Source organism: Balaenoptera acutorostrata, chromosome 9 (genome assembly GCF_949987535.1).
Source record: "Balaenoptera acutorostrata chromosome 9, mBalAcu1.1, whole genome shotgun sequence".
Classification (NCBI taxonomy): Eukaryota; Metazoa; Chordata; class Mammalia; order Artiodactyla; family Balaenopteridae; genus Balaenoptera; species Balaenoptera acutorostrata.
Genome location: NC_080072.1, coordinates 35,506,172 through 35,523,460, shown reverse-complemented (window position 1 = coordinate 35,523,460; position 17,289 = coordinate 35,506,172). Strand labels below are relative to the sequence as shown.

Below are 17,289 nucleotides of genomic sequence, written 5' to 3'. Positions count from 1 at the left end.
CTGAGAATGATGTTTGCTGTGGGTTTGTCATATATGGCCTTTATTATGTTGTGGTAGGTTCCCTCTATGACGACTTTCTGGAGAGTTTTTATCATAAATGGGTGTTGAATTTTGTCAAAAGCTTTTTCTGCATCTATTGAGCTGATCATATGGTTTTTATTCTTGAATTTGTTAATATGCTGTATCACATTGATTGATTTGCATATATTGAAGAATCCTTGCATCCCTGGGATAAATCCCACTTGATCGTGGTGAATGAACCTTTTAATGTGTTGTTGGATTCTGTTTGCTAGTATTTTGTTGAGGATTTTTGCATCCATATTCATCTGTAATATTGGTCTGTAATTTTCTTTTTTTATAGTATCTTTGTCTGGTTTTGGTATCAGGGTGATGGTGGCCTCATAGAATGAGTTTGGGAGTGTTCCTTCCTCTGCAGTTTTGTGGAAGAGTTTTAGAAGGATGGGTGTTAGCTCTTCTCTAAATGTTTGATAGAATTCACCTGTGAAGCCGTCTGGTCCTGGACTTTTGTTTGTTGGAAGATTTTTCATCACAGTTTCAATTTCATTACTTGTGATTGGTCTGTTCATATTTTCTGTTTCTTCCTGGTTCAGTCTTGGAAGGTTATACCTTTCTAAGAATTTGTCCATTTCTTCCAGGTTGTCCATTTTATTGGCATAGAGTTGCTTGTAGTAGTCTCTTAGGATGCTTTGTATTTCTGCGGTGTCTGTTGTAACTTCTCCTTTTTCATTTCTAATTTTATTGATTTGAGTCCTCTCCCTCTTTTTCTTGATGAGTCTGGCTAATGGCTTATCAATTTTGTTTATCTTCTCAAAGAACCAGCTTTTAGTTTTATTGATCTTTGCTATTGTTTTCATTGTTTCTATTTCATTTATTTCTGCTCTGATCTTTATGATTTCTTTCCTTCTGCTAACTTTGGGTTTTGTTTGTTCTTCTTTCTCTAGTTCCTTTAGGTGTAAGGTTAGATTGTTTTATTCAGATTTTTCTTGTTTCTTGAGGTAGGATTGTATTGCTATAAACTTCCCTCTTAGAACTTCTTTTGCTGCATCCCATAGGTTTTGGATCATTGTGTTTTCATTGTCATTTGTCTCTAGGTATTTTTTGATTTCCTCTTTGATTTCTTCAGTGATCTCTTCATTATTTAGTAACGTATTGTTTACCCTCCATGTGTTTGTGGTTTTTAAATTTTTTTCCCTGTAATTGATTTCTAATCTCATAGCGTTGTGGTCAGAAAAGATGCTTGATATGCTTTCAATTTTCTTAAATTTACTGAGGCTTGATTTGTGACCCAAGATGTGATCTATCCTGGACAATGTTCCGTGTGCACTTGAGAAGAAAGTGTAATCTGCTGTTTTTGGATGGAATGTCCTATAATATCAGTTAAATCTATCTGGTCGATTGTGTCATTTAAAGCTTCTGTTTCCTTATTTATTTTCATTTTGGATGATCTGTCCATTGGTGTAAGTGAGGTGTTAAAGTCCCCCACTATTATTGTGTCACTGTCGATGTCCTCTTTTATAGCTGTTAGCAGTTGCCTTATGTATTGAGGTGCTCCTATGTTGGGTGCATGTATATTTATAATTGTTATATCTTCTTCTTGGATTGACCCCTTCATCATTATGTAGTGTCCTTCCTTGTCTCTTGTAACATTCTTTATTTTAAAGTCTGTTTTATCTGACATGAGTATTCCTACTCCAGCATTCTTTTGATTTCCATTTGCATGGAATATCTTTTTCAATCCCCTCACTTTCAGTCTGTATGTGTCCCTAGGTCTGAAGTGGGTCTGTTGTAGACAGCATATATATGGGTCTTGTTTTTGTATCCATTCAGCAAGCCTGTGTCTTTTGGTTGGAGCATTTAATCCATTCATGTTTAAGGTAATTATCGATATGTATGTTCCTATTACCATTTTCTTAATTGTTTTGGGTTTGTTTTGGTAGGTCCTTTTCTTCTCTTGTGTTTCCCACTTAGAGAAGTTCCTTTAGCATTTGTTGTAGAGCTGGTTTGGTGGTGCTGAATTCTCTTAGCTTTTGCTTGTCTGTAAAGCTTTTGATTTCTCCATCGAATCTGAATGAGATCCTTGCCGGGTAGAGTAATCTTAGTTGTAGGTTCTTCCCTTTCATCACTTTAAGTATATCATGCCACTCCTTTCTGGCTTGTAGAGTTTCTGCTGACAAATCAGCTGTTAACCTTATGGGAGTTCCCTTGTATTTTATTTGTCATTTTTCCCTTGCTGCTTTCAATAATTTTTCTTTGTCTTTAATTTTTGCCAATTTGATTACTATGTGTCTCGGCGTGTTTCTCCTTGGGTTTATCCTATATGGGACTCTCTGTGCTTCCTGGACTTGGGTGGCTATTTCCTTTCCCATGTGAGGGAAGTTTTCAACTATAGTCTCTTCAAATATTTTCTGTGGTCCTTTCTCTCTCTCATCTCTTTCTGGGACCCCTATAATGCGAATGTTGTTGTGTTTAATGTTGTCCCAGAGGTCTCTTAGGCTGCCTTCATTTCTTTTCATTCTTTTTTCTTTATTCTGTTCCACAGCAGTGAATTCCACCATTCTGTCTTCCAGGTCACTTATCCATTCTTCTGCCTCAGTTATTCTGCTATTGATTCCTTCTAGTGTATTTTTCGTTTCAGTTATTGTATTGTTCATCTCTGTTTGTTTGTTCTTTAATTCTTCTAGGTCTTTGTTAATCATTTCTTGCATCTTCTCAATCTTTGCCTCCATTCGTATTCCGAGGTCCTGGATCATCTTCACTATCATTATTCTGAATTCTTTTTCTGGAAGGTTGCCTATCTCCACTTCATTTAGTTGTTTTTCTGGGATTTTATCTTGTTCCTTCATCTATTATATAGCCCTCTGCCTTTTCATGTTGTCTATCTTTCTGTGAATGTGGTGTTTGTTCCACAGGCTGCAGGATTGTAGTTCTTCTTGCTTCTGCTGTTTTCCCTCTGGTGGATGAGGCTATCTAAGAGGCTTGATGGGAGGGACTGGTGGTGGGTAGAGCTGACTGTTGCTCTGGTGGGCAGAGCTCAGTAAAACTTTAATCCACTTGACTGTTGATGGGTGGGGCTGGGTTCCCTCCCTGTTGGTTGTTTGGCCTGAGGAAACCCAATACTGGAGCCTACCTGGGCTCTTTGGTGGGGCTAATGGCGGACTCTGGAAGGGCTCACGCCAAGGAGTACTTCCCAGAACTTCTGCTGCCAGTGTCCTTGTCCCCATGGTGAAACAGAGCCCCCTCCCACCTCTGCAGGAGACCTTCCAACACTAGCAGGTAGGTCTGGTTCAGTATCCCCCGGGGTCACTGCTCCTTCCCCTGGGTCCCAATGCACACACTACTTTTTGTGTGCCCTCCAAGAGTGGAGTCTCTGTTTCCCCCAGTCCTATCGAAGTCCTGCAATAAATTCCCACTAGGCTTCAAAGTCTGATTCTCTAGGAATTCCTCCTCCCGTTGCCGGACCCCCAGGTTGGGAAGCCTTACATGGGGCTCAGAACCTTCACTCCAGCGGGTGGACTTCTGTGGTATAAGTGTTCGCCAGTCTGTGCGTCACCCACCCACCAGTTATGGGATTTGATTTTACTGTGATTGCGCCCCTCCTAGCATCTCATTGTGGCTTTTCCTTTGTCTTTGGATGTGGGGTATCTTTTTTGGTGAGTTCCAGTGTCTTCCTGTCGATGATTGTCCAGCAGCTAGTTGTGATTCTGGTGTTCTCGCAAGAGGAAGTGAGAGCACGTCCTTCTACTCCGCCATCTTGGTTCCTCCTCTCCACAGTGTTGCTGAGAGTCTTAAGGATTATGGAGCGTTTAAATCAGTACCAATGCTTCTTTTCACCTATTTCTCCTGTGTTGGTTAATTTTATGTGTCATTTTGACCAGGCCACAGGGTTCCTAGATATTTGGTAAAACATTATTCTGTGTGTCTCTGTGAGAATGTTTTTGGATGAGATTAACATTTAAATTGGTAGACTGAGTAAAGCAGATTGACCTCCCTAATGTGAGTGGGCCTCATCCAATCAGTTGAAGACTTTACTAGAATAAAAAGGCTGAATCTCCCCAGAGTAAGAGAGAATTCCTCCTACCTGACAGACTTTGAACTGGAACATTACCCTTATCCTGCCTTCAGATTCAAACTGAAACCTTGGCTCTTCCTGGTTCTTGAACCTGCTGGCCTCCAGAGTGGAACTACATCATCAGATCTGGGACTCCAGCTTGCCAGCTCACCCTGCAGATCTTGGGACTTGTCGGCATCCATAATCACATGAGCCAATTCTGTATAATAAACATCTTTCAGTCTCTGGGCTATTCAGTCTGCTCAGGCTGCAGGAGCCAATTAGGAAGATGCCTTCCTTGACTCTCGTCTGTCCTCTCCTGCAGCTAAAGCCAAAAGAAAAGAGGTAATTTCATGTAGAGTTTGAAACCTTCTCTTGACTTTTCCTGCTCAGAAGCTTTTTCTCAGTGTCTTCTGCTGTGTTCTTAGTGTGAGTTCTTTTTCCCACTGCTGTAAGGGATTTGACGTAATTCTATGTGATGTGGAACCCTCAGCACCAAGGGCAGCTCATCCGGTTGAGTTAGGGTACCTGACAGAAACAGTCTTCTCTTCTCAAAAATGATTCAACTTTTTTGTCAGAGTATTTTATTATTACATTTAAACATTTTAACATACATTTTTATTTAATGTGTAGACTCTTCCCCCTCCTTAAAAGAAGGAAAAAAGAAAGCAAGGATGGAAGGAAGGAAGGAAAGAAGGAATGAAGAAAGGAAAAAAGGAGGAGCGGAAGGAGGGAAATGAACACAGACTTTCAAATCAGTCAAACTCAGACATGAATCTGACTCTTAACCTGTGCAGTTTAATAGTTCATTTTTCCTATTAACCTATGATCTGGTCCTGCAACTTCATATTTATATAAAAATTACACAGAGGTTCAGAATGACTCTCCATGGAGAGTCAATAATTCCAATTAGACTCTTGATCTCTGGGAGTAGACCATTTATTTGTAACTTAGTTACAATTCCAGATATTTTTAGGTCTTGATTTAAGCTTCACTAAACTGAAGATTTCATAAACTAGGAAAAAAGCCTTGGTATTATGACTTCATTTTATACTTTAATCCACTTGTAACACTATTATAACTTGGCATTTTGATATTTTCATGTTTTGATTTTTTTAATCTACATGCAAACAGATTTTATTAACATTTAAATAGGATGACTATTACATAGAAATACATGGTATTTGAAATGCTTTTCATAGGATCAGAATATGTATTTTAAAAAACTAATCTCTATAAAGGTAAGGACAAAGTATTAGGCAATAACCAATATGTCTTTGTAAATCATCAGTAGTATTTTGTAATTAATTGCCCATTCATAATTTGAAATTGCCTCTTAAATAAAAGGAGTAACAAATCAAAAAAAATTACACAGAGGAAGTGGAGAATGAATGATTAAATAACGAATGAAAAAAACATGGATATCTAAAAGGGTATAAAATGGAATGTCATAAAGTGGGGAGGAGAGAAAGATTCAGAGAAAGGACACATAAAATTCTCTGATCTTCTGTATTTTTAATGATGAGAATTTCCTTATCCCAGGGGATTATTATAATGAGTAAATAAGATGATATAGGCCATCAATTAATAATAAAATACCTAACCTTAATTTCACACTTGTATGTCAGACAGTAAACTAAATATTTTACATGTATTATTTTATATAATGCTCTAGACATGCCTATGAGAGGGGCTATTTGTTAACCCCACTTCACAGATGTGGAAACTTATAGTTAGAAAGGTGAAGTAATTTGCCTATAATTTTCAGCAAGTAAGTGAAGAAGCTAGAACTTGACCCTGGTTTTGTCTGTCTCCAAATCTGGACTCTTAGTTATTATTTCAACTGCGGTAACTATTATTAGTACAATTTAATATGTCTATTCCTTGGCAGCTTTGGTGGGAATAATGGCTGGTGAAATCTCTTTGCAAATGGCTCTAGAGTCCAAGTGGCTTTGGCGACAGCAGCAGGATGGCAACACTTCCTTCTGCCAAGAGAAGCCCCACTGACCCTGACCCCTTCCTGTACAGTTCTCTCACTTTGGGTTAGATGTGCTACCTTTCTTGGCATATTGCCTGGTCTACTATTTGGTACTAGAAAAGCCCTTTGATGAGATAAGTTTAAGAACCATTTCTCTAAATGCTTCGTATAAATCAGCAGTGGCAAAGATTCCATGTTTGTGAACTAAGTTATAGTTTCAGTAATGGAAATTTCAGCAAGCTTTCTCATCCTTCAACAAAATACAGATGATCCTCAGCTTATGATGGATCAAATTATGATTTTTCGACTTTAAGATGGTGCCAAAGTGAAATACATTCAGTAGAAACCAGACTTCAAATTTTGAATTTTTATCTTTTCCCAGGCTAGTGACATACAGTACGTTACTCTCTCACGATGCCGGGCAGCCACAGCTCCCAGACAGCCATGTGATCACCAGTGTAAGCAACCAATACTTTCACAACCATTCTTTACCCATACAACCATTCTGTTTTTCACTTTCCGCACAGTATTCAATAAATTTCATGAAATATGAAATACTTTATTATAAAATAGGCTTTGTGTTAGATGATTTTGTCCAACTGTAGGCTAATGTAAGTGTTCTGAGCATGTTTAATGTAGGTTAGGTATATTACATGTATTTTTGACTTATGATATTTTCAACTTACAATGATGCGTTTATCAGGATGTAACCCCACCATAAGCGGAGGAAGATCTGTAATCCTAAATTTATCATTATCAGGGTTAAAAATAAGTGGATAGGGCTTCCCTGGTGGCGCAGTGGTTGAGAATCTGCCTGCCAATGCAGGGGACACGGGTTCGAGCCCTGGTCTGGGCAGATACCACATGCCGCGGAGCAACTGGGCCCATGGGCCACAACTACTGAGCCTGCGCGTCTGGAGCTTGTGCTCCACAACAAGAGAGGCCGCGACAGTGAGAGGCCCGCGCACCGCAATGAAGAGGGGCCCCCGCTCGCTGCAACTAGAGAAGGCCCTTGCACAGAAATGAAGACCCAACACAGCCAAAAATAAATAGATAAAATAAATAAATTTTAAATAAATAAATAAATGGATAACTGGACCATGGTCTACCTGCAATAGAGTCCCAAGAAATGTGACAGTAAAATTTCACCTATAATGTAAATTTTTCTGTCCACAATGATGCAAAATTAATAGCTGGTGCCATCTTTCCAGAGGGATTTCCATTTAGTTCCCTTTTGATGGGCATAGTCCTTCCTTCCTGTATCTGCCCCATCACCCAGTGACACCTTCTTTTTCCCTTTCAGATATTCAGTGGTTTTATGGTTCATTTATTTACTCATTCAATCATTCAACACCCTTGGGTTTGGTGCTGTGCTGAGGACTTGATAGGTAACTAGTTCCTGCTTTCCAGGGACTCACAGTTTAGTAGAGGAGATATATGCATAAGAAAATAATTGTGATACTACATCCTAAATGAGATATAAAAGAAATGGAAAAATTCCCAGAGCACTGGACCCAGAGGCACAGCAATATTCTGTCAGGGAGATCAAGAGAACCACAAAGAGGATGATGATTAAGCTGGTCCTGGGAGAATGAATCTGATTTCTTCAAAGGGAGAAAGTTAAAGGTAAAGATCATTCAAGTCAGCATGAGCAAAGACATGGAGGTGTGAGGTGTACAATGTTTGGGATATTGTGACGGACATCACGTCATCTACCGCTGAGAATATATATGCACATCTGTTTTGTTCTTTATAATGAAACCATCTGTTCATTGATGCCCTACCTCAATTTTGCTGAATCTTCTCCTCAGCTTAGTTTCTAAGTCAGATTTTTTTTTCAAATTGTGGGTTGTGAAATAAATTTAGCAATTCCCCAACAACATTTCTTTTCAACTGAATGGCATAGAAAAGACTAGAATAAAGCCAAACAGAAAAATAACAGAGTGCATTAGCTGAGGAAGGTAAGTACTGTTTTGTGAAACATGTTTTGGTTGTGTGTCTGAGTGTGTTTTTATATGTCTGTTCCATAATGTATTTCTCACTGTGGGTCACAATAAAAAAAGTTTGAAAGCCACTGAAGTAGTAATATTTTCTATTACTTTTCATTGCACTCATAGTATTGGTTATAATTAAACCTTGAGTCCAAATGAACCTTGATTTTTAATGAAGCGACAAGTGACACAGACTGACCTCATTTATAAGCCTGGCACACAGGCAAGCATCTGTTTTACTGAACTCTAGTTGCATTTAACCAGATGAAATTATTCTAACTAACTTGAGGATGAAACCATCATTTATAATGTTATTTTAACATTATTTTTCTATTCCAAGTTCCAAACTACTAAATTAAAGACAATATATAAAAATCTAACCAATTAGCAGTAAACTTCCTAAGAGATTGGCTTCTTCTATTATGGTCGTTTATTCATTCAACAATTATTTATTGAGTGCCTACTCTATGCTCAATGGTATTTTAGATACTGGAGATGACAGTCGTGTAAAAGAAAGAGAAGGTTATAAAAGTAAAAATATTTTATATTAAATTCGAGCTTCTTGCAATTAGGATGGCATGATATTTTAATAAAAGATTTTGAAACAAACCACACAAATATTTGGAAAAATAAAAAACACGACTCCAACTACACAAAAAAAATCACATAACAGTATATATTGCATAGGATATTTTAAAACTAGGCAAGATAGATGGCATATTTCATAAAATGATTTCAGTCTATCCCCTGTGTAAAAATTAGAAGACATATGCAAAAATATGCATCTTCCCAGTAGGGAACGGATATCTGTGCTACTGTTGTGCTGTACTTATAAAGTTTAAAGTTCTCCACTGACAGTAAAGCAATAGTTTTTTTTTAAGTTGCATATCAAACTGAGAGTATATCTTGAACTTTTCCAGTAAAATTTCTCCCATTTAATTCATTCTTTGTAGTTTTATACATGAATACTGATAAAAAGTAATAGCATTGACTTTTTATCCCTAACAGTATTTGTAATTTCCATACTAGGACTTATAAAATCCATTTTGTTTGCCTTATGAGATTTTTAAAAATTTATTTCAATGTAAATCAACTGAAGGCCTGTATCATGGGCCAAGATACTAGCTAGGTAGGGAAATATAAACATATTTTACATCACTGATAAATTATTTCAATAAAATGTAAATAAATGTTTTCACTTATTACATTGCTTTATACATTTCTTCAGCACCATTACATGTCTTCATGCTGCTTTCTGTACCATTTTTCTCACTTGCTTCTAAAGCTATCATTTGCCATCTTTAAGTGCCCTTTCGAAGCTATTTAGGGATATAAGAATGTCTTGATCACCCTTGGAAATTTATTTTACTTTAATCTAGTGTCTCTTCCCACATTATTTATTTCAAAATTCCCGGTAATCTCCATCATCTATTGAAGGTTTGTCCCACTTTTCAGAATAAGTGCGTTTATATTATTTCCATGAGTGGGGGGTGAGGGGTGAGGGGTGAGGAGAGGCCAACCTATAGATGAGGAAAAAAATAATTTTATTGCTCATTTTAAACATATATGTATATATTCATATATATATACACATATATATATATATATTTACACACATATATATATATTTACATTTAGAAAAAGGCACAGTTCATATGGAAGACAATGTTGAAGGTTTAGAACACTGAAAAACATAGTAACCCAGGAATTCCTAATATAAAGTCTTCAGAACTGTGATAACTTAAAAAGGAAAACAATACTATGTTTTCTTTAAATTTGGCTTGACTTTTCCTTTTTATGCCATTATGTTTCAAGAATGTATTTAGACATTTTTCACCCCGTTAGGTGAGGCATTTGCTTCCTTCACCTTCACATCAGGGAGGTTTTCATTGAGTCAGTTGCACTATGGTTTCCTAAGACAAATATGTTTAGGTTGAGACCAAGGCAAGAAAATTCTTGGATGAAAGGATTTTCTGACAAATTTTTATAAGTGACTGATTGGAATACATAAGTATAAATTTGATTTCCAAAAACACAAAATAAAGATCAAATGGAAATTTTTACGAATGCTGAAAAAAATTTAAATGAAAACACTACTTTGCTGCCTCTTCAGAAATCTTTTGTATTACTTCTCTTTTGTCACCAAAAGAATACTCAGCACAACTCATAGATGCTAAGGGAGAAAATACATATTTCTCCTAGTATTTTCCTTTTGGCTTTTGCTAAAAAGGACAGAAGATCTGATATAAGGCAGAATTTAAAAGTAAAAATACCTGGAAGAAAGGGGCATGAAAGGGAGTAATATGAAAGATTATGCTCTCCCAAAGCTTCTGGAAGCCTCCTTATTTTCCCAAACTGGGTTTAACATTGTCCCTTAATCAACAAAAATATTATCTTTACACTTTGCTTTTTATAATGTCAATATTGAATAATGTGACAAGAATATTTATATAGAAAGAAGAGGAGACTATGAGCTTTTGAAAATCTGGGTGTTAAACTTTTTGAACTCTTCATATATACCCTGAAGATACTTAAATTAACATTTATTGGCTGATGATATTTTGATCATGAAAAATTATCAAGGATGTTTGATTTTACTTAAATTTTATAGGTTCAGAAACTAAGAGTTCTTTGTTGGGCCTGTAGTAACACTCAGATCTATCTGGTTAAATTTTGAAAATTTTTATGATCAGAATGATTGCTCAAATTCATCAGTAACCTGTTCTGTATGTTTTGTTGTTCTCGTTGATGTATATCTAAGCAGTAAGATAGGCCTTTTTATAATGCTGTTTCTCCTTAAAATGAGGAATGGCTCTTTCCCCTGTCTTCCGGGAAGCCCAAGGAGGAATATGGAGCTAACTGCAGTACCCAACTGAACTAAAATAAAAAGTTTGGAGTTCAACGCCACCAAACTTTTCCATCTGTTTTCTTCCCTTCATTATTTGCACCGCTACTACAACCAAAGAACTGACGCAGTTTTTAGATGTTTTAGAGCAAATAACCATTTCCAGATGAAAGCAATAATAAGTACAAAATGCATTTTTTCAGTTATATCTAAAATTACCCACATCACTTTGCTATTATCCATCCACAGGTAGTTTCTATTTTTTGGAGGTGGGGGGAGGCTGGGCTGGGTGTGTTGGTACATTGCTCACCATCTTAAACATGATATCCAAGAGAGGACTAGAATACCTGTGCCACACGATCATTGGATGGAAATGCTTGTGAAACTGATGAACATGGAAACGACAACCACAAAAAAGTGTGATCATTTTCACCTACACTCCACGGAAAGCAGTAACCTGAGGCGATTCGGACACTCAACAAGAGGTCACGTGTCTATTAGAGGTGAAGCAGACACTTGAACATCTGTCTGCTTCATGGGGAGACTTTTCATCTCAGAATACATACCCTAATAAACAACAGTTGGAGAAAATTGTCTATGACATTCAACATAATACTGAGCTGAGGCTGAGAGAAGGAAGGGTGGAACTGTATTTCCTTTTGTAAAGCGAAAACAGCCGTGAATACAGCCTCTTCTAAAGTCTGATATTTAAAGGGAGTTGTAAGAAATCAAATTGTTCAATTTGAACGAAGAGTGGCCGAAGTTACTGGCAAGCTCATGCCTCCGAGTCTGCAAAATCACTGGCCAGGAAAGCAAAACTTTCCCAACACCCAATTTTAATATTGTGCTAAAGCCACGGACTCTGTTAAAACCTCCGAGTTAAATATGATCCCCTCCCCACCCCTCTCCCCCGCCCTTTAGGTTAGTGTTTGGGGGACCGGGAGGGGGCCGGAGCTTGGCCCCAACCTCGGAATTGCTGCCAAGGGCTTGTAATACAATCTCTCCCCGTTTGAAGGGTAAATCAGTGTCAATTGCGTTTGCTGTCCACCAGAAAAAGTAAGCATTTTACTTCCGCTCGGTCTATGTGGACTGATGAAATGTAGGAAATCTGTTTCTGGCAGGGGGAAAAAAATCGTTTTCCCAAACAGCACCGAGAGGAGCCATCAGAGAAGTATGAAGAGGGGCAGCGCGGCGGGAGCTGCTGCCGCTGCCGCCGGGCTGGTGGGGTGCGGAGAGCGGCTGCCGCAGGACCCGCGCCGGGAGGGGGCCGGCCCCGAGACGCTGCAGGAGCCGAGCCGGGAGCCCCGGTGCCCCTGAGAGCCGCCAGCAGCCCAGCTCCGGACGCGGGGGTGAGCAGGCGGGCGGGCCCCGCTCTCCGCCGCCGCCGCCGCGGCGTGAGCGCTCTGCAGCCCGGCTTGCGGAGCCCCGGCCTCTGCTGCACGGCTGGCGGCAGGGGAGGGGGGCCGTCGTTGCCAGTAAACGTCGGGCACGCGGCTGGGAAGGGTGGAGAGCCTCGGACAGCCGGACGGGCTCTGGCGCTCGGTGTGTGGTCACTGCAGTGGGTGACTCTCTGACGCCCTGGAAGCGACCATGTGTTCCTCATCCCTATTGTGGAACAGTCCAAATGACCGCCGCAAGGAAGAAACCCGCTGGGGCGGCTCAGCCAACTGGGGACAGGAGTGAGGATTTCTCGTTAGCACAACGATTGTAAAGACACACATATGCATTCGTGCAGAAGGGTCTCTGTCTGCAGGCTCAGCGTTATCCCTTACTGAGGAGAGGAAAGCGGAGGGGGGATGGTCTTAATGGATTGATCCTTAGTGCTTTACTTGAGTCAAGGAGGCCGGGAGGGGGGGAAAAAGGGCGACACGCGTGATTTGGGGTGATACTGTGTTCCACTGATGAGTTTGACAGAGTCGAGCTTTTGCTACGTGAACAAACAAATGCCAGGCTAGCCTATGAATCAACCCCCTTTGGGGAGATTTTTTTTTTTTTTTTTGCATGGTATTCTTCTCGTCCAAAGAGCAAGGTTTTGGAATCTGAAATTATTTGAGGAGCAGAGGAGCCAACTTGGCTTTGGAGGCATTAACTATTCTGGCAAGATTAAATTCTATCAGCCTAATAAATTGCCGTTACCTAGTCCAGACATCCGAAGTTTCTCTTGAATAGAGGGGAAGCAAAAGCAGGGGTTAACAGATTCTGTTTTCTACCTTTCAGTACAATTGGGGTGGGGGGGCGGCGGGGGGATTGTCCACTTTCCTCCAGTTAACCTTTTTGGAAATCAAAACCTTTCCTCTCTCCCACCTTCTTCATCTTCATCCTGTCACTTACAGTCAAGAGTTTGCAAAACTTTACTGTCTCTCTTGTAAACTCCTCCCTCTCCCCAAGCACCCTCTCCTACAAAGCTAGATCAGCTATGGGAGATCTTATGCCCAGGAAATAAGATCTGCATGTGCACAGGAACACCCATTAGGCCTCCTAGTGTTAAATAAAGGCTCAGACAGGTCGGAGTTGCCAGCCAGGCAGAGGAAGTCCACCTTTTCTCCTCATCTATCCCCTGAGATTCACAGAGACAAGGCTGAGAAGGAGACCTCGTGCTCACTGGTTTTCTTCCCCAGCATCTTAGCAGTGTGGACACTGATTAACTCCAGCTGGAATCTGGTTTGCCCAGCCTGTCTTTGAAATTGATCAATGAGCTCCTTCTCGAGGAATGCTCCCCCCTAACTGTGGAGGAGGAGGTGGTGACTGTGGTGGTCCTCTCCAACATGGGCATCCTGGTTCTCAGTGCCTAAGACAAGGTAAGGGACAGATACCTGAGGCATGGGACAGGCAGCCTTTGCAATGTACCTTGCAGCTTTAGTACACGGCTCCCTGAATGGGCTCTGAAAGGGAAAGGTGGCTTGCATTTCAGCCTGTGTGCTACTGAACTTGGGGCTTAGTTCTTCATTTTAGTGTTAAACACCATACTTTTGCGATGTGGACTGCGCTTTGCTGGGAAATAAATTCACAAGGCAAAATTTATTTCATCTGGTGCAAAAGGTCCTGTGATTGCCACTGAGTGTCCTAGTATCTTGGTAAGAAATTTTAGTTAAACTTGCAGGTATGGAAGAATGTCAGGTCTTATATTAATCCTAAGTATGTTATGCATAATTTTAGAATTTTGCTTCAAGCAAAGTCTATTTATAGACTTTGGGAGCCTTTGGAAGGCCAAAGTTTCCTTGGTTGAAACCAAATAATGAGGCTCTAACAATTTGTTTGCAGAGGGAGTTGTTAAAACTGGAGCTGATGTTAAGGTAATTTTGGTATCTTTGTGGTTTTGACATGGTGGCATAGAGATCCCGCTGTTTCTTTTAATTTCTCCTGGACGACTGTCAAGATTTTCCACTCAGTGTTTTCTGACTAGAGAAAAGAATTGGAGTAAAGGTAGAAAATATCTCTTGGCAAAAAGAGTAAGATGCTTGTGTAATTTTTCTGTCCTAAATGTTTTCAGAGTCAAATCAACTGAGTTTTTGCTAATGCTCTCCCCTTACATGAGAGTACATATATATTCAACAGAATGTAGAACTCTGCTAGCTCTCAACTACACTATAGTTACGTAAAACAGAAATCTTTTTATTGCAAACAACACACACGTGGACACACACACAGCAACGTCTTCTTATGAATTAAGATTTCCTTAATCAACTTAGATTAAATTTTGATGTAAGTCCTCAAATATCCTAATCAATTAATGACTTTCAGATGATTTTCTATTCAAATTAAGTTTGAAATTAATCTGGTAAGGGTCCAGAAACCTGAGCTAAATTGTTTGGAAGAATAATTTAGTATAATTAAAAAAAAAATTAAAAATCTCTAATGCCAAGAAAATATAAGAAATTAGTTCCCACTCAGTCTTAATTTTTTGGTCATGATTTGAGAAGGAATTATTATTGTAGGTATACCATCATTTGGTTCAAGACAAATCATCATGGGGCTGCAAGATAAGACAGAGATTCCTGGAAGAGAGTTAGCATTCCTTGAGTTTGGGCACCAGGAGGGCTGAGTAGGGTACTTTTAATGACTGACTAACTAGACTTGTTACTTTGGCCAAAACGTCTTAGGCTTCCAGTCTCTTATTAATAACCAGGAATTTGGCTGGTAAATCTTCTAAGGTTCATTTGAGTTTAAAGATTTTATTATATAATTAGAAAAACTAGTAATGAGTGTCATTTTGCCTTTACACTTGGCGCTTTTTAATTTCGGACAAGTTGCTCCCCTGAGCCAGAAGCGAAGGTCCATTTACAAGATCTAGAATTACCTTTCTGATTACATTTTGGACTTTTATTTTCTGTTCAGATTCTTAGGTTAAGATTTTACATTCATGACACTGGTTGAGAATATATAGCTTTGTAGATATATTATTGGCCAGCCAAAGTGAATCACATAGGCGTAAAGAACTCAGAATGGTGAAAGAGCCATCTAGAGCTATTCTTGGTTGTTAATTCTTTGAGTCTAGCTTGAAAGATAGCATTTTCTCCTTCCAGATTATGGAAGGGTGTTTGGCTTAAGGTGTTTTTATTTTTTTTAATTGTAAAAGACAGTGTTATTGGCCTATAAACTTTGTTTTCTTAGTTGTTTCACACCCATAGCACACAAAACTGACTAGACAGAGGGGCGGTCGATGCTCTAAATCAGAACAAAGGTGGCCTTTAGTGAAGGGACCCTTGACTGTGGGTTCATTAGCACTCTGTTTTAAATGGCCACAGTTAGGTGTCTTTGTGGGGGTGAAGGGTGTGGTGACATCCTTTCACATTTATTTTGAGAGGCATGGCATTCCCCTTTCTTAATAGCTTATGAGTCTTTGATGCCAAAATGAAGTGTAATATGTTACCAAAATTTGTTTTTGAAAACATGTAAACTACCCATCTTGGAATTCAGTATTTCACTCATCATCCTGGGAGTTTCATCCCTCTCAATATGAAGAAAACTTGGGATTTTCCATTATTTATGGTTTTATTTCATCAATTCTTTATCTGTTTTCATTTCTCCCCCTGCCCTTTGTCTTTTCTTAGTTATCTAGAGTTCTACAAAATATTCCTATTTTTGTTACAGAGTTTCTTTTCTTTTTAAAATAAGACAGTGGAAGCTTTATTTGTGCATATTTCCTATGGTGATGATTTCAATTTAGCTAGTGTTTGTTGAATATAAAATATATGCCAAATACTGACACAAATATTTCATCTTCACACGTATATGTGAGGTGTTAACCTCCATTATACATACTGGAGAACTCAAATACAAAGAGAAAAAGTCATATAACTAGGATAGAACAACAACTAAATGGCCAGGTAGTAGAGCCAGTATTTGACCCCAGGACTTCTGATTCCAGCTCTAATATTCTATTAATCACGCTTCTCAGCAGAATTTCATATCAGACAGTAGTGATATAATGTTTATCATTTTGTTCTTATTTTTCTGTCTTTCCAATTTATTTTCCATGCAATATTGTGATATTACAATATTGTGATACAATATTGTGTGTGTATTGTGTTTTTTTATAATATGGCAACAAAGACTAGAGATAAACCAGAAACCATCTTGGTCATAATCGAAGCACACCTCTAGGTGGTGAAAAAGAATACTTTTTCCTCAGAGTCAAAACTATGTCTTCAACTGGGATTCTGGAACAACAGACTAAACAGAATCTTTAAACATGTGATATTTTACTTATGGAGTCATTAATTTTTTCTTCTTCCCCTGGGCTGGTTCAAGGCTCATCATATTCATAATGGTTATTCCAGAATCACTTCTATGGAAAGAAAGAAAAAAATACACACACACATTCTTTGAAGAATTCTGTATTAAGTTTCTGCATGTTTTTCCCTTTAAGTTTTATTTTTCTGAATTCCAAATCCTGAGGGTTGAGTTATCCATTTCTAGATAGACCCATAAAGCTTGGAGAAGCCATAGTCTGAATAAGACATAGAAGCATTTGAATCCTTACTCCTTTTTTCAAAGCGATTGGCTTTGCTTAGTAATTACTGAAGTTACTTATCAAGCTTTTTAAATATTTAGGTTATATGAATTTTAATAGTAACATCTTTCAGTATTTAGATATGTTATACAAAAAAAGAAGTTTTTCTTTCTCCAAAACCTATTTTTTTTCTTCAAGTCAGTGTATCATATCATTTCCTGTCTTAAAAGCTACCCCTTAAAAAAAACCTACCCCGTGGTATCTCTGGTGGTTTTTGAAAACATTTGAATGAATTCAAAAGATCAGAAATGACCTTTTTCTTGTAATTTGTTCTTTGTGATGTAATTCAACTCATTCAGATGGATTAAACATTTGTTGAAAATTATAAAATGTTTATAATCCTGTAGTGATCTTTTTATCTGGGTAATATAAATTTATTTGACCTTTGTTCAC

The 17,289-nt window shown here is 38.5% G+C and overlaps 1 protein-coding gene across 5 annotated transcripts in view; it reads left to right on the top strand.

Moving 5' to 3' along the window:
* The first annotated feature begins 11,866 nt into the window (after positions 1-11,866).
* Positions 11,867-17,289, top strand: part of GAS2 (growth arrest specific 2) — a 119,165-nt gene continuing 113,742 nt past the window's right edge. The window contains exon 1 of one of the 5 annotated variants that reach the window (XM_007174805.2): positions 11,867-11,939. The gene's annotated coding sequence lies outside the window, so the exon portion shown is untranslated. Of the gene's footprint in view, positions 11,940-11,980; positions 12,233-13,434; positions 13,682-17,289 lie in introns of those variants that run through there. The other 4 variants (XM_057552044.1, XM_057552045.1, XM_007174803.3 and 1 more) reach the window with 4 other exon arrangements.